Source organism: Lonchura striata, chromosome 6 (genome assembly GCF_046129695.1).
Source record: "Lonchura striata isolate bLonStr1 chromosome 6, bLonStr1.mat, whole genome shotgun sequence".
Classification (NCBI taxonomy): domain Eukaryota; kingdom Metazoa; phylum Chordata; class Aves; order Passeriformes; family Estrildidae; genus Lonchura; species Lonchura striata.
Window position 1 is genome coordinate 39,590,464 of NC_134608.1, and position 25,671 is coordinate 39,616,134.

The window sequence follows — 25,671 nt, forward strand, 5'->3', positions numbered from 1 at the left end:
GGCGCGGCGCGGGCAGCGGGGCTCCCGCAGCGCGGAGCGCGGCTCTCGCCGTCCCGTGCGCCGCGGCCGCAGGGCGCGGGGGGCGGCCTCCAACTTTGCTTGTCCCGGGAACTGCGGCCGCCCGAGGGGACGCCTGCTTTTGGCAGGGAGGAATACACGGGGAGCGTGGGCTGTGAGGACGGACCTCACGCTTTAGGGCCGCCTGGTAGCTTGAGGAAGGGCTTGCCTGACACGGGTACGGAGCCATCGGTTGTTGCCTGGGGCTTTTCCCACGGAGACCTTCCCTGTATTTCGGCACAATTGGCTTTGGTCGAGGATCCTCTTACTGGTAAGGCTCTGGCGGTTTACCCCTAGGCGAGTTAGTGCTGATGCGTGCTCAGGACTTTCACACGTGTGTGCAAGTGCGCGCACTGTGTTCTTGGTGCACTGCAAAGACCAGGCTGCGACCCTCTGCTTTCAGAAGCTCCTGGTTGAGGGTACAAGAGGCAGAAACTATAGTGCTGTGGTGCAGATTGTACCAAGAAGCCTAAGGGCAAAGACGTGAGCTGTAAAATTGCTTGTTGAAAGACTGTAACTTCTTCGGGGCAGTACCTGCTGTCCTTGTGCCCTTAACACACATATGGTATGCTGTGATGCACATGCTGTGTGTACGTGGATGTGGCAAACAGCCCTGTGCTCAGAATATTCATGTACTTTATCTGCAATCTTGTGTTAGCACTTGGCACCTCCTCTTCTGTGTGTGTGTGTTTGTATACCGAAACATACACATCAGCTGAAAATTGTATGTTGTGGTATAGATGTGTACATACTCTTTCTGTCCTGAAGTACAGGATCTTAATGTCTAGGCCTGAAAGTTACTGGAGCAAACACTTCAGAAAGAGTGAGCATGAAAAGGTTTCTTGATTTTATATTATTAATCTTATTTATTTTTCCAAGTAATTTTCCACTGCGAGTCATCAAAAACTTCAGAAAAGTCTGAACTGCAAAAGCAAATAAGTGGCCAGCTTGCCTGTGCTGCTGGTGCTTGGGGTGCTTTTACAGATGACTTGCAATTTCTTTCATTATTAAAGAAAACTAGTTATGAGGAGTTGGTGGCTCTGCTTTGATGTATTTCCAGTAGTGTCTGTTTCTCTGGTTACTGCAGGTATGCTTACTGCCAGATTATCAGTGATGCTTGTTAGGGTTTTATATGTATATCTACCTTAAGCAGGCGCACTAGCATATTGCAAAGTTTGCATACTTTCCCAACTACATGTAATAAGACAGTATTTTTCAAAGTTGGAAGTGTAATTAATTACTGATATTTTCTGAACAAAATGTTCAAGAATGAGAGAAAGGAAGGAATCAACTTGGAGTGTAGAATCAGGCAAATTCACTCCTTCAGTGATGTAGCTGCCAGGACATTTGACAACTGGGAAATAAGGTCAGTTGGAAGTTGTAGCTTTCTTTCCCTTTTAGTCAATTGTCTTAATTTGTTTAAAATTTTGGCAGTTTCATTAGCTAATATATAAATATATGAGTTCTAGCTAATACAAGAAAAAACATGTTAGTTAGACTTGCAGGAGTAGAAATGGAGCTATTTCACCTTAAGTGAATCAGTAAAGGTTGTACTAAACCACATAGGGGCTTCCCTTTGTTTTTGCATCTGTGGTTTATGATCATTTTATTGAGACTTCAAATAGAGACTGGATTGTATAATTGAATGCTTATGTATTAAAAATATTGCACACCATTCAGAGTGTAAAAATTTTATTTTTGGTCCATTTCTGTCTTTGTGTGACTGTATGGAATAGGTGCTTTATCTGTCAGATCCTTTCTAAACCAAATGATTTTCCCAGGCTTGGATGTATGCAGTTAAAAATAAAAAATGATAATTTTATTTATAGTTTATCAGATCAGTCTGTTCAATGACATTTCAATGGATAAAGAAGAAGAAGGTTTGGATTTGAGTATTTGTATCTTGTTGCAGAGTCAGAATTAAAGTAAAAAGTCAATACTATAATCTTAAACTGGTCTGGAGGGGGAGCTAGTGTCAAAGCAAAAGTGACTTAATTAAAGCTTGTTGTCTGGTCATAGAATATGCTTTTAATACAATAAGGAAAACAAATATAGATGATGCATGCTATATATGATTGCATTAATATGCATCTCTTGTATGATGAAAATAATCTGCAAGTGAAGTGACGTGTGATTTTTTTGGGAAATAAGAGTATGTGTTTTGCTATTGTGCAACATATACTGTATCCAACGAACTTTGAAGTTGCAAGATCAAGCTCTTACACATGAATTCATGCCATCATGAAATGGCAGAATCAGAAATTCTTGTAAAACATGTAATGTGGCCTGTAAATGTAGTTTCACTAGTAATATTTTCACATAAATCTCCTGAGATATATTATGTATTCCTTTGTGTTGAATATCGAATTTAGGACCTTTATGATATGATTTTTCAAAATAATCTATCAGTGTTTTAATGATTTATATGTTCTAAGATGTTTTCCCATAAAGGTCTAATTTACTAACAATAACCTGGGTTCTTTTTGTTGTTTTTAATAAACCACTTAACAGGGATCCATGAATGTATATCTAGAAAAGACCTCATTGCTTGATTTGTAGTATGGTGTGTGTTGACTTAGACTGCAGGTATAAATACTTAGATCTGTTGCAGTGTTAACCCCAAGGTAGTAAGTCCATAATTTTGGTGAAGAGAGGATTGTTCATTAAAATTTTGTAGGGATTGCTGATATATTTTCTTTTTATTTAAAGATGATTTGTCTGCAAGAAAGATGAAGAAAATAAAAATTTCCAGGACAGTATTAATTCCCTCAATTTTCCTACAATACCTTTCTTATTAACAACACACTTGCCAACATTTGTGGTGCATATGGCAAGGTCCTTATATAATATAATGTTGTTATTGATTTTTTTTCTAACACGTTGTTCAGTAACACAGCAAGAGTACCTTGAGCACAAGGGTACAGAGAACAAGATCAAATAACCTTTAATTTTTGTGATGTGAATATATATATTTTTTGAACCAATGGTTAGGTTTTTGATAGCCAGCTGTTTAAAACTCCATGAAATTCTTTACACATAACCAAAATGTTCAACATTCTAGATTAAAAAAAAGTCAGCAAACCTGATGGATAGGAGGAAACCCTCTGTCCTGTGGGATTGCACATGTGAGTAATACACATATAGCATATAAGTCTTTAAAAGTGCTGAAATTTTTCAGTTTTGCTATGAGACTTGTACCACTTGAACTAGCTGGGAATGTGATACTAGTAATTTGTTATTGAGCTGTACTCTAACTGATGTTGTCTGTGTATGGTTTTTTGTGATTTTGAAGAGTTTGAAAGTAGAGGTGGAACTCTGGAATCTTGGGCTCTATTCCAGGCTCTGGGAGTGAACATATTCTGTTGGATGCTGATTTTTCTGCTTATTCCTTGTGTGATATCTCTGTCCAAATCTTCTTTGTCCTATCCTGAAATTTTATCACAATTTTTATCACAATTCTATTTTCCCCAAGTAAACAGTTTGTTTCTTGCTAAAGGGCTTCCTATCTGACATCCAGTACTGCTGTGCATAGAGGTTCTAACTAATAAATTGTTTATCCAAGTTTCTTTCACTGTTTTAACCCTTTCACAGTCCTGTCTGCTGGTCTCAGGTTTCTGCCCACTACCCTCAGTTTTGCATCCAGTTGTCTGTTATAAAAAGGATCTCTCCTCCCTGTATTGTGCATTTCCACTGGCTCCTGTAGTTCTGTCTTTGGTAGTTTTCCCTCTTCAATTTTGTGTTTCATTCTTACTGGCTTCCCTTATCTGAATTTGTTTTTTCCTTTCTTGCCTGTCTTCCTAGCTGTCTCAGACTTGGTCTGTATCCCAAACTCAAGATTGTGTTCATTGTGTGAACTGTATCAGCTTTTTTCCATGTTGCAGTTCTTTATTTAGTCAATTTTTATTGGTTCCTTTATTTTCCACCCTTTTGTTTACATGGATAGCTTAAGTTTTCATACTTGTTGGATACAGCAGTGGTATCACTGAGAATAAATTTAGATGTCAGTGATCCATCCTAATAGTCAGGAAAGCAAGCAAGCCTGTCAAGAGATGAGCTTGATTTTGTGGGGAACTCTTGTCTGAGCTGCAGTGCAAAAATGGAATATACAAACAGGAGCAGCTGGGACAGGCTACAAAGGAGAAATTTAGAAAAATTGTCCTGGTATGTAGGGAAGACATCAAGAGAGCCAATGGCTACCTAGAGATGATGCTTAAGAGGGAGATCAAGGGCAGCAAGAAGAGTTTCTTCTAGTACTTGAGTAGTGAAAAGCAGGACAAGTAAAATATGAGCTTCTTTTGGAATGTGATGTGTCATAGTGACAGTGGATGCAGATAAGGCTGGGGTACCCTGATCCTTCTGTTGCTTAGTGACTTATCACCAGCAAGGTCTCCCAGGCCTCTGTGCTTAGTAGCAAGGGTTTGAGGAGAGCAGCTGCCAGCAGTGGCTGAGGATTCAGATGGGGATTATTGAGACACTCAAATCCTACCAGTGCATGGGGCCAAAAGGACTGTGCCTGTGAGTGTTGATAGAGCTGGCCAATGTCACAGCGAGGTCCTTCCCTAGCATCTTTGAAACATCTGGGATACCAGAAGACCCTCCCAATGGCTGAAGAAATGCATATGTTGCACCCTCCAAAAAAGGCAAAAATACAGCCCAAAGAGCTACAAACTCGGTAGTTTCCTTTTGTCCCTGGGAAAATAGGGGCATGAATTTTCTTGGAACACATTTCTGGTCACAAGAAGGAAGTGAATCGGAGCAATCAGCATGGATTTATCAAAGGTAAATCATGCATGATGAGGCAGATTTCCTTCTATGGTAAACTGACTGAATGTTTGGATGAGGTAAGAGCAGTGGATTTAATTTTCATGGACTTTAGCAAGATTTTCAACTCAATCTCCAATGATATTCTTGTATCCACATTTGGACATTACAGATTGCTGGAGAACTAGAAGATATAAAAAAAGACTGGTTGGATGGATGGATAGATTCAGAAAGAAGTGCTTAATGTGTCATATAGGGAGGTTGGTAACAGCAGGGGTACTGCTGGGATTTATCTTGAATAGTGACAAAGTGTGTTCTTGTACTTGAAGATGACACCAAATTTGGGGGAAATAGTTGCTATGCTTGATGATGGGGCTGCCATTCAGGAGGATTTTGTCACTGTGAACACAAGGCCCATTTGGAGCTTTATTCAAGAACAGCTGCAAAGTCCTACACTGGTGAAAGAGGAGCACCTTGCAGTGATATGGGGGACTGACAGGCTGGAAAGCAGCTCTGCTGGAGAAACCTGGGGTCTTGGCAGACGGCACTCTGACCATGGATCAGCAGCAGCAGCATGCCCCTGCCAAATCATAGAATGGTTCCCAGCTACCAATGTCAAGCACAGCACTGAGGGCTGCTATGGAAAAGGAAAAAAAAAAAGGACTCTATCTCAGTCACATCCTATAAAAAGGGACATAAAAGATTGTCCAAGTCCAAGCCCTCTGCCATGGGCAGGGACACCTTCCACTAGACCAGATTGCACAGAGCCCCATCCAGCCTGGCCTTGTACACTTTCAGGGATGGAACATCCACAGCCTCGCTGGGCAACCTGGTCCAGAGTTCCACCACTTTGACAGTAAAGAATTTCTTCCTTAGTATCCTATCTAAGTTTTCCCTCTTTCAGCTGAAGGCCATTCTACCTTGCCTTATTACTACGTGCCCTTGTCAGAAGTCTGTCTCCAGCTGTCATGTAGACTCCCTGCAGGTACTGGAAAATGCTTTAAGATTTCACAGGAGCCTTCTTTTCCCCTCCCTTTCCCTCTCGCTGTCCACAACCCTGACTCTCTCAGCCTAAAGAAAGGAAGGGCAGCAACATCTTGGACTCTATGAGAAGGAACATAGCCAGCAGATGGAAGGAAGTGGTTGTCTCTCTACTTGGTACTCATTTGACTGCTTCTAGAGTGCTGTGTCCAGTTTTGGGACTCTCAATACAGGAAAGACACTGATAAATAGAAGTGAAGGTGGTGGAGGACTACCAAGATGATTAGGGAGCTGGAACACTCATCCTGTGAGGAGAGGCTGATACAGATTTGTTCAGCTGGAGAAAAAAGGTGATGTCAGTGGGATCAAACAACAACATACTGTTTTTTTTTAAGGACATCACTGAGAAGATGGAGTCAAGCTCTTTTACTGAGATGTGTGGGGAGAGGACATGAGGCAGCGTTTATAAATTGAAACACAGAAGGTTCAGGCTGGGTATAAGGAAAAATTCTTTCCATGGGGGTATTGAAACTTGTAAGAGGTTGCCCTGAGAAGCTGTGTAGCTTCTGTCTTAGAGGTTTTCAGGAACCAAATAGGAATGCTGAGCAACCCATTCTTATCTCATATCTGACTTTGAGCAGGAGATTGGAGCAGGAGATAGACATGTGGAAGTCCTTTCTAAGTTCTGTTATCCTGTGAGTCTGAAGCCGTGGATCTTTAGTTCCCAGAAGCTTTACAGGATTGGAGTAAGTACTGACAGAATATGTAGGTGGCTCAGGTGCAACATATCACAACAAAATCTATAACAGTAACATTACAGTGAGTTTGACAAAAGCATCACCTGTATGTCACAGTAAGCATTTTGCTCTGTCTTAAAAAGATGCATGTAGAGCTTAAAGCATATAATTGATTAAACTTTTTGAATAAAAATAACCTTTTGTAATGAGGCAGTAGGGTATTTTTATGTAGTTTTCCTTGGAAGGAGGAAAAATATTTTTGCATACTATGTAAACATTGAAGCAGCTTTGACATGGACACCTGGCACAGAATGGGTCATCTTGAAAAGCCTTTGGCAACTTAAACTAAAAAATTACTCTTCTACAAGGAAGTATCTGTCAGCCTTAAAAATTGGTGATCTCTCTTGGTCATTTGTCATGATACGTATGTAAATTCATGTTATGTAGCTCATAATGCATCATTTCAAGGTGATGATTTTCTGACAACCTGTTAAATCAGTTACAATTAATTCTGATTTCTCCCCCAAATATTATATACTAAATCCCTCACACGATTATTGTTTCTTCCTGCTCTTTTCTCCCTCCCCTGCCACATTTTCAGGGTGGGGAATAGAGAAGATATGTAGTCCTAAGATGCAATGAGCCCAGTAACTGTTTTGGGAGACTTTGGGCTAAAAGTCTTCAAATCAGAAGACTTGCCTGTTGCAGAAAACTACTGTGAAATAACAGGCTGGGTGTATGTGTATAGTTAAAATTTATTTTTCATTTTTGTTAAAAAAAATTAAGTATGAGATGTTATATGAGGAATGATCTTTTTCTGAGGCTTTTTGCCTCTTCATTTATGTTTGCTAACCTGTCCTCTTTAGATATCCTCCCTAAAACAAATGGTGATTTCTTTAGCAAAGCATAGTTTTCCTAAATCAATGATTGTATTTAGTTCCTTCAAATATTAGATATTTATAAGCATAATATGCATAATTTATTTTCAGAATATATACCATGGTGAAAATAAATACTTCATCTGTTGGTCATTCTAGAGCTTGATGAAGTTTGTGCTGCTTCAATTTCTTTGTGGTAGTAATATTCTGAATGTAAATGCTTTTTAGGAGTGTGCTTTCATTATGTGTTTGCTTCTTAATCTTATAGTATGATGAATAATTTTCTGTAATGTTAGAGAATTTTTTTGTGAGGCAGTTAATAACAATAAATATCACCATGACATTATTAATTCTGCATGCTACAGACTCTTTAGAAGCTTGTGAAACTTTGCTGTGAATATCTTATGGATACCAATTTTGACTTGCTGTGAATTAAACTCTTCAAAGCGTTGCTCTTACAAAAGGTTTTGTAAAAGAGCAGTAGGAATTCTCTTCCAATAATCTACTAATGTTCATCTTTAGTTTATTATATTATTTACATTGAACTTCACCATAGTTTATTTGCCCAGTGACACAGTAACTTTTCAAGGCACATCTGATTTGTATGGGTACCAATATATTTGTTAAGCTTTTTGGAATTTATTTTTTGAAAGGTTCTTTTTTTTAATGTATGTGATAAATATTAAAGTAAGTATTTATCCAATATGCTGTTTATTGAAGAGTTCATAAAACATTGTAAAAATATGTGTTTAAATTATTAATGTATTCAATTACAAAAATTTCTTCTTAAAACCCTTTGCCTCTAAGGAAAAATCCTGTTGACCAAGTTCAGCATATGAGCTTTTAGATTGCCTGGAACATTTGTCTTTAGCTCTATGCTTCTATTTATGATGATAAAATATGTAGTATACCTGACAGGCTATATTTAGCTGATATTTTTTCTCCTTTTTGTGTTTGCTAAACAACTTCCTTTATTTCAATCAGTGCTCATACAGTAACAGCAAAAACTGTTCCCTCTCAAGGATGCAGTCATCTAATGTGGCTGTAATGTGTTGATGGATACTCTGTCCCCCTACCCCCTTTTTGATTTTCTCCCACCCCAATTGTATAAAGCCATTCATGGCAGGGCACCTATGTTTTTAGTTTCCTTCAGCTGCCTAGGCAAGCATTTGTGTCTTATTTAGGGCAAGATTTGAATATACAGGAGAAAAACTTAAAACTAAACATAAATGTTTTCCTTACTTTTGAGGACTGAGACGCCTTTGTGGTATTGTGCCGTATCTCAGTATGCTTAGATAGTCTCTGCCCTTCCATTTTCTGTAGTCTGGGGTTTAGAATTACTTGTTCACAGTTTACAGTCTTCTCAATGCCTGTCTTCACATTTCTGTTCAATATCTAAATCTGTTTTCACAGTTATCTTGGGATTTGTTTTTTAACAATACAGCATCTGACTTTTTGATCTGTCTATTGCTTGGGGTGTTTTTAAGTTATAGCAGCTAGGACAGCATGAATTACACCTTTTTCCTTACGTGGCCCACGTGGAGCCATTCAGTGACATTGAAAGATGTTCTCCTTGAGTTATTCTTCATTGCAGATGCCTATTCAGCAGTCTGGATTTTGGATTGAACTGCTAGGCATTCTCTTTGCAATGGTTTTTTGTCTTTTAATGTCAATGAGGTGCTGCTGGATTAGGTATCAATGCTCTGAAGTTTGTTCTGCCAGGCTGTAAAGATGGATGGCAATTTTGGTAATATGGCACCTTACATTACACCCTATGACAATATTTTCAAATTCTGCAGATATATGCTTTGTGTACTTCCTAGGGAGTGGGGGATGTCCCCTAGCAGGTTGTTTGTTTGTTTTTTTCTGATGTAACTTTTTTTCAGTGGAAACAGGATTCTTGTAATGCATGTGAGAAAGCCCTTTTATCCTTTTCCACTTAATTACAACAGATAGTGCTCTTACAGATGAGGAATTCAATATAAGTAGAGCAAAGAAATATTTGTCTCCCAAGAAGCCAGGCATACATATGAGATACAGAGAGATCAGCATAATTTAAAATGCTTGTTTGATTTTCCAGTACAACATACTGCTGTATCATGCATAGGTAATGTTAATAATTCTTCAGATTCTGTGTCTGCAGAAGAGCTGAGAGAACATGGTCTGTACTCAGTTGCTTGCTCTTAAGACCCTTCTGTATGTGTGCACAAAGTCACTCGCAGTTTATCCTTAGGCACGCTGAACACGTCGAGTTGCTTCAAGCTGTTGGAACAAGAATAGGAAATATCACAAGGACTGAAATCTGACATAGGGTCATAAAACCATGTGTTGAGATGTAACAGGATATGCTGGCATCTCTTCACCAGAGATGTTTTGATGCTAGACTTTCCGAAGAATGAGTTTGAAATACTGTTTTACAGAGCATTGATTTTTTGCTTCCTTCCAAATCCACTGTGTCCTGGAGTCCTGCGCAGATAAGATCCTGCTGTCCTGGCTTTGAAAAGACAGTCACAGTTTTGTGACCAACTGTATTTTTGGTTAAGACTTCCAAGACTGTGCCTTTTGTGGCACGTGTTCTTATGTAGATTGTGAGTACATTTACTCTTCCAACTGTATCAGTCTCAGGTTTGCTGTTTGGGTGCTATTCTTCGCAAGAATGGAAGGGGAGCTGACACATTTCTGTGCCTGCTGAGTGGATTGGTTAACTGCATGCGTGTCTCCAGTGTTGGTTTGTTCACAGTTACAGGTTTCACCTGTGGTTAAAATACCCTTTATCCAACTTTTTATGTCAAGTGGACATCAGTTGTCATTAGGAAAAGATTAAATAGGTCCTTTGTAGCTTCAGTTTTTGTTGATGTGACATGTATTTCTCCCTCACCCCATCTTTGTTTGGTGGGGATGCCTTTTGTAGTACTTTGACGTCTGATTCCAGGTTTTCTCCTGCTTACCTAACATCCTGCTTTTTCCAGTGGAGAGCCCTTTTCTTAGAGGAGAGAGTTGGAAGATGAGCATAAAATTGACTGTGGTACAATATAGTTTAGATTATCAGGTGTTTTCAAGTCATGCCATGCCGATTAAGACATTGGGATGATACCCTGAATGTCATGGAGTCATAGAATAGTTTGTGTAAGAACAGACCTTAAAGATCATTCTGTTCCAACCCCCTTGCCATGGGCAGGGATACCTTTCACTAGACCAGGTTTCTCAGAGCTCCAGCCTGGCCTTGAATGCTTAGAGGGATGGGACATCTGCAACTTCTCCAGGCAACCACTTTCAGTGCCTCATATCCTCACAGGAATCAATTTCTTCCTATTATCTGATTCCTAAGTCTACTCTCAGTTTGAAGCCATCCCCCTTTGTCCTGCTACTACATGCTCTTCTCAAAAGTCTTCTCAAAAGTCCCTCTTTTTTGCAGACTTCCTTCAGGTACTGGAAGGCAGCAATTAGGTTACCCTGAAGCTTTCTCTTTTTTTCAGGCTGAACAAACCCAATTCTGCCAGTCTTTCCTCATAGGAGAGGTGTTTTGCTATAGATATAGAAAATGAAATTATTAATCTTGTCCTTTTGATTTTATAGATTTATGTAACTTTTTATGCTTTCAAAAATCTGAGCTAGTAAATCGAGGTAATTGTTTAGTGTCCCATCAGAAATGTTAACCAGGGTATCAATTACATGGTTATATTTGGAAATAAGCGGAAAAAATAGTAATCAGAATTGTATCTTACTTATTTCACAGTGCTATTTTTAAGGTACATGTGGATTCTGAACAGCTTTCATGCTGAGTCAGGCCTTTTGACTTTCTTCATGTTCATATAGCGAATATAAATACAGAAACACTTTATTTCACAGTTCCTAAATTTTCATTTAAATATATTTCCTTGTGACGCTGATATGAAATGCTACAATATAGTCATACTATGTTAGACAGCAAAGGTACAGCCTGGGTATTCCTGAAAATTGTTACCTGCTGATAAGTTTGTAAATAGTGGGTAAAACTCACTGGCAACTGCAAGTCAAATGTATTTAGCCAGTTTTTTTGTTTCTTAAGGGGGTTTACTGTAAAGAACTGCTTGTGTACCTAATGTTCTCTGTGCCATTCTGTTACACAAGAGCTCCTTGAAGTCATAAGCCAATAGGGAATCTTTAGATTGCTAGCCTTTTGTTAATGGCTTTTCTCTTGATGTCTTCTACAGTTGTGTAGTATTTTAACTTTTATTGTCCCTGGCAGAATCAACCACAATGAAATAGATTATTTATCTGGTTTAAGCATATCTTATGAAAAAAGGTTGTAGTTTTAAGGGTTCTTTTTGAAATTATTAGTACTGTGAAGTGGAAGCTTTTGGAATACTCCTTTGGACAGTTCTTTTCTTGTATTTTGCTTGAAAATATTTTATTAATATGGTGTTTATTAACTGCCATCACCTGATGTTGAATTGTATCTAGAGCTCAGGGCTCTATTATGGCTTTCTTTTTTTTTATTCTTATGTTAGGTCAAATGTGATTGTAGATAAAAAAATGCTCTGAACTGTGGTTTCTCATTTGAGAATTCTTCAGCTGTGTTTGGACATGGGGTGTGAAGACTTACTGATATTTTCAAGGTAGATAGTCCCAGATGTGCAATTAGTATGTGCTACCATAAAAAAATACAGTGTGACAGTATTTAAGAATAAACAATGGTAGACCAAAATGGAATATTGTCAGTTGAACTGATTTCTAATGACATTTGTACTATTAGGGGTGTCTGTCTCCCCTTAATTACACTAATTAAATATGTATAATTGGTGACAGCACGTATAGTGTGTCGAGAAAAGATATTTGGAAGCCAGGGTGCATTTTGAGTTTCAACAAAACATTTTGTCTCTCATCTCTCTTTTATCTTGAACTTTCTCAGCTTTAGACCTTCTATTTCCTGATGGAAATGTATGAAGTGTAGTGACAAGTTTGTCCTTTATCCAGTGGGCTCTCTAATGAGTTCAGTGATGGACAGCTCTGATGTCAGACTGTATTTCTGTAAAACTTAAGTGTACAGTGAAAGCTGCTACAAATTTTGCTTGTATATCAGGCTTAAGATCACATATGTTTTTTTTAATGTTATCTCAATGTCTTTTCTTTCATGTTTCCCAGAGTTCATCCATGTACTACCTTTTCTTTTCCTACTGTCCTGTTACTGGAATCAGGATTTAGCAGAAACCCCATTTTCATAATTCTGTAATCTCTTGGTGTTTGAGTACTGCCTTGTTTTCTGTGCTTGGTGTCTGGCAGCATCTGACTGATGGGCAGGGGTGATCTACGGTTAAATGAAGCAGCTGTTACAAAGGGAAACAGAAGTGATGCTTGGTACAATCTTTGCTGTTTGAAAACTGGGTTACATGTATAGTGTAGATGAAACGTATCCATATTATATGCATATTATATGCATATAGACAGATGTATATACAAAACTATGTAATGATACCAGATTATACTGGTCATATAGGGTGGCTTGTACCACAGTCATTGGCTACTGTAGGGAAATCTGACTTACTACTAATGCATACTTGCTTTGGGTATGAATAAACCACTTTTTTGTGGAGCCTTTAACTCATAGTAAATTCATTACAGTGTCTGTCTGCTCTTCTTCATACATTATAAACTGAAAGAGGAAAAAAAAGATGAAATTCAACTCCGTTAAAAATCAACATGCAACGTTTTTGCTTTTTATCCCTAAGTAGGAAGGACATATGTATAATTTGCTAAATATTTTCTTCATAAATTAAGCATGTGAGAAGTAAGAAAGTCATATAGGATGGACTAATGGATAGTAAAAGTGGGAGACAGGAAAATAACAACCACTTCAGGAGGAACATTGAAGTGTACATTTGAAGGAATAGTCTCTTAATATCATGCTGCTTTAGTCTGTTTGTGGTGAAGCCTGCTCAAGGAAAAGATGTCAAAAATTTTTTAAATACCAGCAACTTAAAAGACCTGAAATCTCTCTGAAATGAGATGTACTCTAGTATTACTGCATGTTTTTTCTCTAACATTTAGGTTCTGTAAATCTTGGTGTGTAGTATCAAGGAATATATTCAAAGGCATTCCTGTTGCACTGAATGGTATAAATTACATGGGTTTTCTACATAATATTTATACTGATGGAATTATATTTAATATTCATTTCAGCTCCCTTCATTATCAGGCACCTGACAGACATTGCAGAAAGGTCTTTCAGATTTTGTTATTGAAGATCCCTGACTATTTAATTCTTTCATCTTAATTACCAGGATCTTAAATTTGGTAGTCTTCTTGACTTTGTTTGAAGGTTTGTTTGAAGATCTAACTTTGATTAACCTGTCTGCTGAGCATGAACATTTACCATGTCTGATAAACACGAAGCTGCACTACTCTCAAGGGAAGCAGTGTTGTGTGTTCCTTTTTTTTCTCAGCTTCCTGGTTGCTGAATGCTCTTAACCTTCCTATGGAGGAACAGTGGCAGCAGTACAGAATTGATACTATCTTTGAAATCTGCACAGCTGCTGGTATGGGTCTGAGTCACAGCAGTGAGGTTGACCACAATCTTGTTAATGCACTGCTACTTGACCAGTCAGTTAATAAAAGCAGAGCCACTCAAGCTGATCGATGATAGGCTTTGCAATAAAGCGCTACAATGTTTATTTGGTTCTTTTTTTAAAATCTTTGAAAAGATGAAATTATGTATGAATTCCTAGTATAATTTCCATAGCAAAATCAAACCACGTGCTCACTTTGGGTAGGTTTGAAGAACTTACCTTTTTCAGAAGGTAGAAAAAAATTAAGAAAAAGGGTGAGGCATCTAAGGCACAATAGAAAATGTGGTTTCTTTCTTTTAATTTACTAAATGAATTGTTTCAATTCAATAATAATTCTGTTGGTGTTGATATTTCTATTGTGTGTTCACATCTCTTCCAATATAGATTTTCTCTGAATATAAAATACTTGAGTAATGGTATTTGTAGGGGTAGCTGGTATTTGCAGTGTAAAGTGTATATATTTTTTTAATTTTTAAAAAACTTTACCTGCTTTATGTCAGAACTTTGATAGTGTGGATTAAATTCCACAGTTTAAAATGATTCTGTGAAATTAATAGCAAGGTTCTCTAGATTTTTTAATGTAAATATGAACTAGAAACAAATAAGACTTTTTTTCTATTGGCTTGCAGCCATGTTCCTTTGTGTTGTGTTTTCAACATCACAGTTGTTTTTCAGTGAAATGTATGGTACTGTCTTTCTTCTGTGAAGCTTGCTGATTTTTTTTTCCCTGTGACTGTCATTGTCTTTTGGTAGCATGGACTTTCTCTTTTGAACTAATTATTGCAACTGGTAACAAATAAACATGAGGCTGTACTGAATGAACAATTTTCTCCCTCAAATTCTAAGTCTTTTTTTTTTTAAATTTTGTTTCTTGACCTAATTTTAAATGAATGGGTTTTGCCATTCATGTTTATTTCTTGTTGATTTTTATTTCTTCTATATGTTGACTGTATTCTCACTTAACAACATTCTTAATTGGGTTTTCCTGACAACTTTTTTTCCAGTCTTTTCATTCATTAGCCAGAGTCCACAGAGTGTTCTTTCTGTGTGATTTTCTTTCCTTTGAATTTTTCTCATTATTTTGGTTGAATTTCTAAATATAGTTGCTACTTTCTCCTCTTTTTTTAAATGTACTTTTCCAGACTTTATCTGCACTTAATTTTAGTTTCCTTAAGCCGGTTTGATTTCAAATCCCTTTTGACTGCATCATCCCTAATAAAGTGGACCATTGTCTGTTACAGAGAACAGCTGGCACAGATTGAGATTTGTCCTTTCTGTTAATCTTTCAGCCTTAAAACAGGTAGCTGTGTGCACAATGCTATTGGAAGTTTTCCCAGCCATGTGATAACCCTGAGATTGTTCCCAGAGGTTGGGAGAGTGCAGTTGGCCTTTGTCAAAAATATTTCAGGACTTGTTCTGACGTGATGATTTGCATTTCAGTGTCTGGGAAAGTTTTAGTCATTGCTATATTGATGTCACCTTTCAGGTTAACTTTTGTAAATTCAATAGTTAAGCCAGTTACTAACTAGAGGTTAACTCAGTTTTATCTGTGATCTGCTTCCTAAAAGGCCTACTCTGTGAATCATTAATATTAAATCTTATACTTTGAATGATTCTGCTAGCTGTCTAGAAAAAAACCCCAAACCACACCCAGCAACCAAAAAAAAAAAAAAAAAAAGAAATAAACAATCTCAACAGTCTATCCAACTCCCTCACCCACTTAAATTTTATTTTCTGGTTTGGTAATTTATAGGAGGTCTACATTTTCCTGCCCATTGTAACTTCCCCATTCTAATGTTATGTGGAGTGTTTGGCTTCTTTTGCATTCTGTATTTCAGCAGAGACATACTGAAGATATTCAAGAGAAGACTTCCTGCCCCACCCTATATATCTGTCCTCCCTGAGCCATAACAGGATGGAGTATCTCATGAGATGTGTTGTGTCAGTTGAGTTATATTTTTGTTTACTTTCCGAGATTTCCAGCTATCCTTTTTTTTATTCCTATAGTTCTTGTGTTAGCTTGCTGAGAAGCAGAAGTTTACAAAGAAGCTCTGGAGATATTCTACTGTTTGCCACCTTCTCCTCCCTGTGACCCTTTAGCTACCTACGCTTGCCACTCATTCCTTTGGAGCTGTGATCTAGGTTGCCATTTGTAAGTCTTGTTATTTTATTAAAGAGGACAGTCTTTGCCTTTAATTTGCTCACTGGTGATTTGAATGACAGCAGAGTTTTAGCCTGCCAGGCTGGGAAGCACAGATGGCACTTCACATGGCTGAGAAAAAGTGGAACTCTGGGGAAAAGAAGCATATGTTCTCCTGGATTTGAGAGAGCTAAAAGAGGTCCAGTGCTTGAAGTGTTTTTCCAAATTTTCCCCAAATTTGTACCACACATGTAATAGTGTAATGCATTAGCAATGTTACTCTAGCATACACAAAACTTTGTAAAGTGAAAAATGTAGGCCTGCAGACACTGAAAACAGTGGTGTGTCTTCCAGGAATAATGGCATGTGTCAGCTAGGGCCGTGTAAATAAAAGGGAGAAATGAGTCAAGTGCTTGGGCCACTGTGTATTGAAGGACAGGAGCAGGAAAGAACTTGAGAACTGTGCAATAATAGGTTTATTACCTTCTGAGTCATCTCCCACCTGACAGTTGGATAGGTTAAAAATGTGTTTATATTTGGTTTTTTTTTTTGTAACTTAATTCTTTATTTGGCCCTTTAATATGTCCATGAAAGAAGTCAGGGGATTGTGCACTGTTCTGTGTACTGCATCAGTTTTGTAGAGTGTTCTGAGTTTGTGCCTTGATAAACCATTATGTGTCAAAATTTCAATAGCATGAAGGGACTTTGTACCTTAAAGCTACTCTTGTATTTTCTTCTCTAAAGGATAAGCACTTAATGATAATAAATTTTGTTCCTCATTTTTATTTGTGCTGTTAAAAATGGTGTACTCTTAGAGCAAGGTCAAGTGGCAAAATACTATGTGACAAAGTAAGACAAGTGGGAGATTTTTCTCTTTTATGCTTATTTTGATGAATATTGGGGAATAATCTGGCTTGATTGAAAGTGGAATTTCATTGACCAACTTCTATGTCCTTCTCAAACCAGTGGTAATTAAAGCTTGTTTGAAGGGGAGTCTCCTATACCAAATTGAACTGCATAAAGGATCCTGTGTACTTCTCTGCAAAACAGATGATTCTTGGGAGCTGCTTCTCTGTGCAGTAGAAGTTTGATGATTTGACTTTGTACCTTGCATATGCCAGCATTTTTAGCTCTTAGCAGTAAGGAATCTGAAGAAAAAAAGCAACAAAACCAAACCCCAAACCATTATATGATGTATATAGAAAACCGTACATGATTTTTTTAATATCTACATCAAAAATATTAGTTTTACTTCTGTCTCCGTGAGATGTTTTTCTTTCCATATTTGTTTAAGTAAATTTGCTTAGTACCAGCAATTAGCAGTTCTACCAGGCAGATGGATTGATGGGTATAGGAGAAATGAAATTCAGTTTTTCTGCATACTCTCCATTAGAAATGACATTATCTCTTAAAACTGGAAAAATCATGTTCTGAGCCTCACTTGGATTTACAGAAGGAATAATTTTCCATTTCTTTTTCTTTACCAATTTACTGATTTTGTTTGTTTGTTAGAAGTGTTGTGTTGTGTTTAAGTGTTTTAAGTAATTTAAAATAGATTCTTTTTATGCAATGTTCTCCCTAACCTAGGCTCAGTCACTTTCTTGAAACTTGAAACTGTAGAGCTGGCAGTGGAAAATGCGGGTGACTTTACAAAAAAAGCTGGTCTTCTGTGCTTCAGAAATGGCTTGTACTAGAGAAGGTAGGATATTCATTCTTAGAAGTAAATTTATGCATTTGGAGTAATAGAAAATGTTTAATAAATAAGAAATAGGTTGTAAATTCATGTACTTGAGCACTGGTGAGAACTCTGGTTAGACCCAGACTGATGATCAGAGGCAGAGTGCTGTTGTATCACCCAGCTCCTGATCTGCTTCTTTCTCAGATGATGTGGCTTGGTGAGGGTAACATAATTCTAAACCACACCAGCTAGTTTCTAGCTTTTAAAAACAGATTGTTAGGACCAGCCAATAAAGCATTCATTGATTTACATTTAGACTGGCATTATCTCTGATCACAGTCACACTCAGAAAAGAGCAAGTCATTTGGATAAGAAAGAGCTGGTAGTGTGATTAAACTGAACTTGCCTTCTTAAAGGAGAAAGAAAGCATTTGGCAAGTAGGACCTAGGAAGACATAACAATAGTCTTTATTGGGTGTGAGCGCATATATGGGACAGAAACATCTGAAAATAAATATATCTGAGACATAAATTTATGAACAAATCTTGTTTGAAAATCAGAGGATGAGGTCTAGTCTCAGAAATGAGGAGAAAAAACTCAGTGGTTCAAGATGGTATTTTATATATTTATCTAAGAATACTGTGTAAGATGCTGAGGTTGATCCTGAACTCAGAAATTAAAAAGGAAATTTGGGATTTCTTGGTAGTAGAATAAAAGAAATCTCTGAGAAAGAGGGTAGAATAGATAAGGAAATATTTGATTGTTATTTGTCATAAAGTTTTCACTATTCTTTTCAAATTCTGATATGTTTCTCAGATCTACCACTGGTATCCTGTCCATATCCCAACTGTGAGAACCCTAGCCTTGCTCTGGGATCTCATGTGGTGGTGAAATTCCTCCTCTAACCCGTGCTTCCAAAGAAAAACTCCGCAGGCTTTAGCTGTTCGGTCTCAAGGCAGTTTATTGCTAGTTATCTAACAGATTATGTTCTTGGACTGCAGCTATTTGATCAGTGGCCTGGGTAGAGGCACACACACACCCTGACATCCTCTCTATCTGCTGTCTTCTTCGTCTCTCTCCTCGCTCAGGGCTGCTGCTGTCTTTTATATGATATATAACGTATAACATGTTTATAATTATTCCCCAATACCTACTACCTACGTTGCTAAGTGTTTTTCTACTTTAAACCAATCTGTGAGTGCCAACATCACCAAGAACATGGAAGTAAGGAAGAAGAAAGAGGAAGAACAGGATCAGCCCACTTTCCTCCATCTTAGAACTTCTGACCCCCATGTACAAAGTGAAAACCCCCCTGTACATGTGTTAAAACCCCCCTGTACAATACTAAAAAAATTTCCCCTCTACTTTGTAACTACTTTTACTATACTATCTAACCTTTTGTGATTGCTTGTTCTACCTCCAAAGTTGGTAATTCATTCCATGGCTCAAGCTCAAAATCATAGCTGTTTTTCAGCTGTCTGCCAGGGTCTAGAATGCTTCTGACCAAGGCCTGGAACTTCTAAAAATGTCTGAAAGACATTTTGAGTTCCCACATCCAACGGGAATGTTTATTGTTTTTATTTTTTCTCTTCTTAGTGCATAGTTTATCTTCTTCTGAAGCAGACACAATTTGCATTCTCTAAAGGTGGAGTTTTGAATGGTATTGGGAAAGTTGGCCTGGCATATGGGTCTAGTGGCTGTTTTCAGAATTAAATCAGTTTGCCCTAGTCAAATGGAGAAAGAATAAGAGAAGTGTTTCCTTTTCTTCTTATTTCTTGATGCAATTCCTAAGGTGACGTAAATATTTTCATCTAACACTTGTGTAGTTACAGTCACTAAAGCGTGACATCCTTGAACTCCTTGAACCTTGCTCTTCTGATTTCCAACTTTGTGTCTTTTCAAAATGCAACTTAAATTACATGAAAATGATGAAATGTTTTGGACTTGGTTTTGGTTGTAATGCAGGAGACTGGATTGAACACTGCAACGCTGCAGATGTCACTGATTCCTTTATAAGGATATATATATATATATATATATATATGAATTAAAAAAAAAAAGAAAATGGTAATGACTAGTCTTTGTACACGCAGCTATTCAAAGTCAGAACTGGGCATATAACTAAAATTTTCTATCCATAAGGTCACTTCATGACCTTTATCTTCAAAAAGATCTGTGTAAGAGGGCAAATTTATCTGGAAGGAACTGCTGTCTAATTGGTGATATTTGTAAATACTCTTGAGGTGGTGGAAACAGAAATGCAAATATTTTTAAAAATACTTTCAATTTTTACATTATGAATAGAATTCAAATCTCTGGGATTTATTAGCAATACTGGGCTGTAAAATTGTAAACTTTATAGTAGTTTTGAATGTGTCAGAGTAGACTGGCTGTTTTAAGATAATCACAGTTTATGTAAAGTGACTGTATTCTTTTTATGGAACTGTGGGAAAAAGCCCAGAGACCTTTATTTCTGTTCTGTTAGTAATGTAGGGCATAGTGATTTGCCCAGCCTGGTAGGACTGGAAAGCCTTTTGGTACTGCTTGCAATTCTGTTGCTTACAAATAAATCAACTTGTAAATTTAGTAATAGTTCTTTTCATTATATGAAATGTAAATGTTTCCACTTCATGTTTACCATGAACCAATCTGTCTAAATCTGTTTTTCCATATATATGTCTCACATAATGTACTACCTTTTACTTGTTAATGAGGTTGGAAATATAAACTTGTAAGAAAATACATCATAATGCTTCACACAAAAGTAAGAGTAAGCATCATTCTAGACCATGCTCTAATGTGTTCTTCCCTGTAGGACTACCTCTTGCATCATGTGGACTCAGAATTTTGTTCTGCTTGCTTCTTGAGTCACCTTCAGCTGAAAGTTTCACCTCTCAATTTTTGTGAAGCAGGCAGTGTAGCTGATATGGCTATATGTAGCTACAATAAAAAAATGAGTTTATTTTTTTCTGATTTTGCTTTTTATACATGGTGCAACTGGGTTGTATTTTTTGGTTTGAGTTTCTGAGATACTTTATCACAGCAAAAGCTATAACCTTTTCATTGAGTGCCTTAGCCAAAGTGTACCCGGATTATCAATCTCAAATAGAAGTGAAAATAGGCTACCTGTTTCCCTCAGGCTTTCCATTTTTGGAAGTTCATGGGCTCTGACTTTGTAGGTGCTGATTGCTTTAAATAATTTATTACATGAATAGGAAAACACAAAATTCAGATTTGTTTTTTATCACTGTTTCTGCTTTTGAGAGCTTTAGAGTTGCCAGTTCACCTTTAACAGTATAGCTGCTGAAGCTTCTCTTTGAAATATAAAATCACTTAATTTTCATTCAAAAATAAGAATAATTTGGCAGAATTCTCATTGCAATAAAAGTCAGTTATCTGAAGTATTTATAATTTTTTTTCTTCGTTCCTGGTCCTATTGTTACTTTAATTGGTTTCCTGTTTATTTTTTCTTTCTTTCTTTCATTCCTTTTATTGAAGTCAGGTTCACAAATAAGCTTTTTCAACAGCCAATTTCTTGCTATTTCAGAGTCTGATAGTGCAGCTTTTGATTGCTTTTCTGTTAAATGGCCAGGAATCAACATTTAGTTCAGTAGCGTGCTGCCATTCTGAATTAGTGAGACAACTGTTAGGAAATTATGTACTAGCTCCATGCCTTGATAACTCCAAAGTAAGACTTTGTTTAAAACAGTTTTTTCTTCACTGAAAGACTAGTCAAGAACTCTAAAAGGCTTGCTCAGGGAAGTTGGTGAGCCTCCATCCCTGGGTGAATTTAAAAGATAGGTAGGTGTGGCTCTTAAGTACATGGTTTAGTGGTAGACTTGGCAGGGGAAGGTTTCTGGCTGGGCTTGATGATCTTCAAGGTCTTTTCTAACCTAAATGATTCTGTGATAAAAGCTGATGATCTTTTCCTCTTCTGCTTTCAGAGATTTCCTACGCTTCAAAATGAAAGTGAGGAAGAAGAATCCCCAAAAGTGTTAGTTTGAACAATAATTATTGCTTGTAAGTAAGTACTTCTTGTTCTTTGTAATGTTGCCTTCAGAACTGAAACCTGCTGTTCTGTTGATAAGTCTTTGTCAGCTGAGAAGAGGAAACTTTGCAGAAGAGAGGTCAGGTCCTTCACTTTTCAGTGACCATTGACAAAATGGGTCAATCAGATATCTGTTTCACCTTTTGTTTCTCCTGACACCTATTTCTCTCCCTTCTCCTCTTTGCCTCTCATCTCTAAAAAGATAAATTCTTTGGTAGGTTCATTATGTACCTTCTGTCTTATGTACAAAATCCTGTATTTCTCTGGCAGTATTTCTGGGCCCTTTCCAGCTGTATTGCAGATATTACATGTATTGCTCAGAGGTAAGCTGGTCTTCTGCAGAGGCTGGGCACAGGCCCTACTCCATGAAGTGTTTCAAGAGTTATAAGCAACTAAGCTGTTGTGGGTGGAAAGTATTGTGTGCTCTGGGATATCCCAGATCCAATGCTTCAGATTCTTATGGTTTTGAAGGTCTGGGCAAGTACCATAATAGTAATGTTTGAGGAAACAAACACGTGTCCTCAATTTTTTTTTTTTTTTAATTTAAATAAAACTTAGCAGAAAGGTAACTCTCTTCATTTTGAGAAGAATGCTAAAGAATTAAGTGAACTTCACTGAAACATGAGTCTGGGTGTGAACTTAGAAACCAAGCATATTAAGACATTATTCTTTTTTTGGTGCAACTGTAGAAAAGACTGTTATAATCAGTATTCTTAACTATGACAAGAAAGTTGTGAAAATTTCTTAAACTTCCAGAATTGAACAAGTTAGACTAAGAGTTCAAGTAAATTTGTTGCAGATTTGATGCTTTTACAGTTCACCTGACTTCAGTAGTAGTTGTCAAGCTGGCAACATCTAAAGCGCTCTCAATTATTTTGATTTATTTTGTGCACTTATAACTTTAGAAAGTACTGGGGTATTGTGTAAGAGTGTAATGAATGGTTTATTTAAAAAAAAAAAAAAAGTGGGATTTCAAATAATGTTCTAGGGACTTTCTGGTCAGAATGAAGAATATGGTGATAGCTTTCCAAGTGTCCACATAGGTGTCTTGAAACTGAGTTAGCTGTATTGACTGCTTCCTATTGGTGAAAGGACTTTTTCCATTTCCTGAAGCCAGCTTTCTTCTCTTGACTCCTACTGAAACAAGTTAACTGATTTACCTCACAAATCCAGAGGAAAAGTTTTGGTTCTTGGCTTTTGGGATGGATCAGCTCAGACAACTGTTCAAAGAAGTGTCCAAATGGTTCAGAAGAAGGAGAGAGACTCTGCAGGCAGGAGCAAAGTATGGCAGTGTAACCTGTCCCTTCAGGCAGCTGCCTGTCAGTGGATTTGCCCAGCAGTTTGTGGTAACGCTCCTTTGAAGTTGTTAGGCTCGGAATATGTCATTTGACTTTGGAGAAAAACAGGCTTCTGTGGAAGCTTCAGACTAGAAGTAGCTAATTTTGCCAGATCCCTCCAAGCCAGTGCAGTTAGTCAGAATGGTTTAGTGATATGAGTAGAAACAATGATTCAGAGGGGAAAAAAAATCTTAGCAGGAAATCTGTAACAGTCTTTCCCCTGCCCTACCCTCCTAACTCCCCAGCCCCATGTGTAGTATCTGTGTGCTCCAGGCTCTGAAAATGAATGAAAGGAAGAAGAACTTTCATGACTTCTCAAAACCTGGCTTGTAGTCAGAATTGGTTGGTCCCTTGTACATGATGTTATGTAACAGAACAATTTGTATCTTGATTTGAAGTTTTGTAAATTAAAATCTGTTTCCTTGTGAGAGCCTGCTTGCAGGCATGCATGCATATGTAATTACCTACTTTTGTACTTCCTGTTGTTCTGTGTTCACACTAACTTGCTTTGTCAGGAAGCTGTGGTGATGGTTTGACTGTCTTTAGCAGAGATGTTTTCTTTCCTTTAGCAAGAAAGAGACACAGTGGTTGAGAACTGCATGAAACTTCTTCTTGCCTTTTCTGTTTAGCTTGTGTGGGAGGGTAATTAAAGGGATTTGTGCAGGTCTATAAACTGCAGTGCCTGCAGCTATAGTTAAGCCAGTGGCTTGGTATATGCATTGCTCAACTACTGAGGGAGGCTGAGCAGTGGCAGAGTGTCTAGATAAGATCTAGGTAGTGTTGGTGGGTTGAGACAAGTAACTGAGCACTACAGTGAAGGTGATATCTTCCCCCTATTACTTGATTATGCAATCCATGGATTGTGTTGGATTCCTGCTTCTGGTCAGATTTTGTAACAAGCTGCATTTGGAATTATTTTCTGCTATCACTATATGGCTTGGGTAAACTGTATTATAATCCATATACTTATTTGATATTGTTTTCTGATTATTTTCAGATATAAAAATGTTTCCATGGTAGCCTTTCCTTTTTTTTTCCAAATCATATTTCACACTTAGTCTAATCCATTCCATCTATGAACTGCTGTTCTGTAGTTTGTTGAGAAATAAAGATAAAATCAACATTTTTTATTGGATTCAAAACACTTTCTTATCTTTTCTGGGGTATTCTGTAAGTTGGACTAATCTGAAGTAGGCTTTTCAAGATAAACTAATCTCTGGAAAAGGCCTGTATATCTTCAGTTTTATTTATTATAAGGGCACCTAAAATCTCAGATACATATTCTCTGTTTCTACATATCTAAATAGATCAGTGTATGATTCCTGATGGAAAATACCTTTTCAGGCAGGTATGTTGCTGATTTAGCCCTGCCATTTTATCAGGACTGTCCCTCTGTGGTTCTGGAGTATCTGTAGTCTTATTTACTACTTTCCCTCTTGCCTGAGAATCAGCAAAGTCTGTTTCTTGTTCTAACATTTGGCTTCAGTGTGCTCTTCTATCCTGGTAGGCATTTAGCTTGGATTCTTCTTTGAAAGATTGCTTCCTGCTCCTCTGTCTCTCTGAACTGTATTCTTTATTAAAAGTGTGTTCTAGATAAGTCATTTCTGATGCAGAGGCACAAACAACAGTCTTTTATGTTTTTCTTTTCAAGAAAAGAGGATGCTAATGGATCCATTGACACACATGTTTACTGCAGTGCAAAATGATACCAGGCTGAGACACTAAAGAGAGGTTGGAAGATTGGAGGAGAATTTAACATGAAGCAAGAAATTAGAATGAGCAGGAAAAAATGGGATTCAAGCCATTAAGGGCAAACTAAAAATCCTACTTTTAAATTAAAGAAAAAGAAAACAGGCGAGTCCAGGATAAGGAATGGCTGAGAGTTCTAAAGAAAGAAATTGATGGCTAAGAGCTACCTTAAATCAAGAGTATCATGCACAAAAAGTAGTTCTGAGTATGTAACATCACACCAGGATGAGCAAATGAAAGTGCTGTTATTCAGGACTGTAAAACTGATGTAGGTCTCTCTACACAACCTAAGGAAGAAATGGAGTCAGCTAGATCATTGTGTCCAGTTTGGAACTATGCACTTAATGCATGCCAAGAGATCACAATTATCTTGCCAAATTGGAAAGTCCAGGAGAAAACAGTATTGAAAATATAACGCTTGATCCAAGACCTGTGAGGAGAGGTTGAAATAATAAGAGGCTGATTAAGGAGCAAAATTTCCCCCCCCCCCTTAATTGTCTATCTCTTTCGTGAATGAAGCATAGGGAGAACAGTTTTTTGCAAATGATGCTGAGAAGGAGCATAAGATCTTTCTGCATATTGCAGTGTTTCTTTTTTTTTTTAGCTTAAATATTTCTTTCTATGGACCAAGTAACATTTTATCTCAAATGCATCTGCGTTTAAACTTAAATAATCCAAATCTAAAACATCAACCGAAAATTTGGAAAAAAACTAGACATGATAACCTGGTGGATATTATTTGACTCTAAATTAGTATTAT

The 25,671-nt window shown here is 37.3% G+C and overlaps 1 protein-coding gene across 6 annotated transcripts in view; it reads left to right on the forward strand.

Moving 5' to 3' along the window:
• FUT8 (fucosyltransferase 8) overlaps positions 1-25,671 on the forward strand; it is a 97,366-nt gene that overhangs the window by 469 nt on the left and 71,226 nt on the right. For 4 of the 6 annotated variants that reach the window (XM_021533253.2, XM_021533257.2, XM_021533259.2 and 1 more), the window contains exon 2: positions 21,722-21,797. The gene's annotated coding sequence lies outside the window, so the exon portion shown is untranslated. Of the gene's footprint in view, positions 1-76; positions 329-21,721; positions 21,802-25,671 lie in introns of those variants that run through there. The other 2 variants (XM_077784218.1, XM_021533254.2) reach the window with 2 other exon arrangements.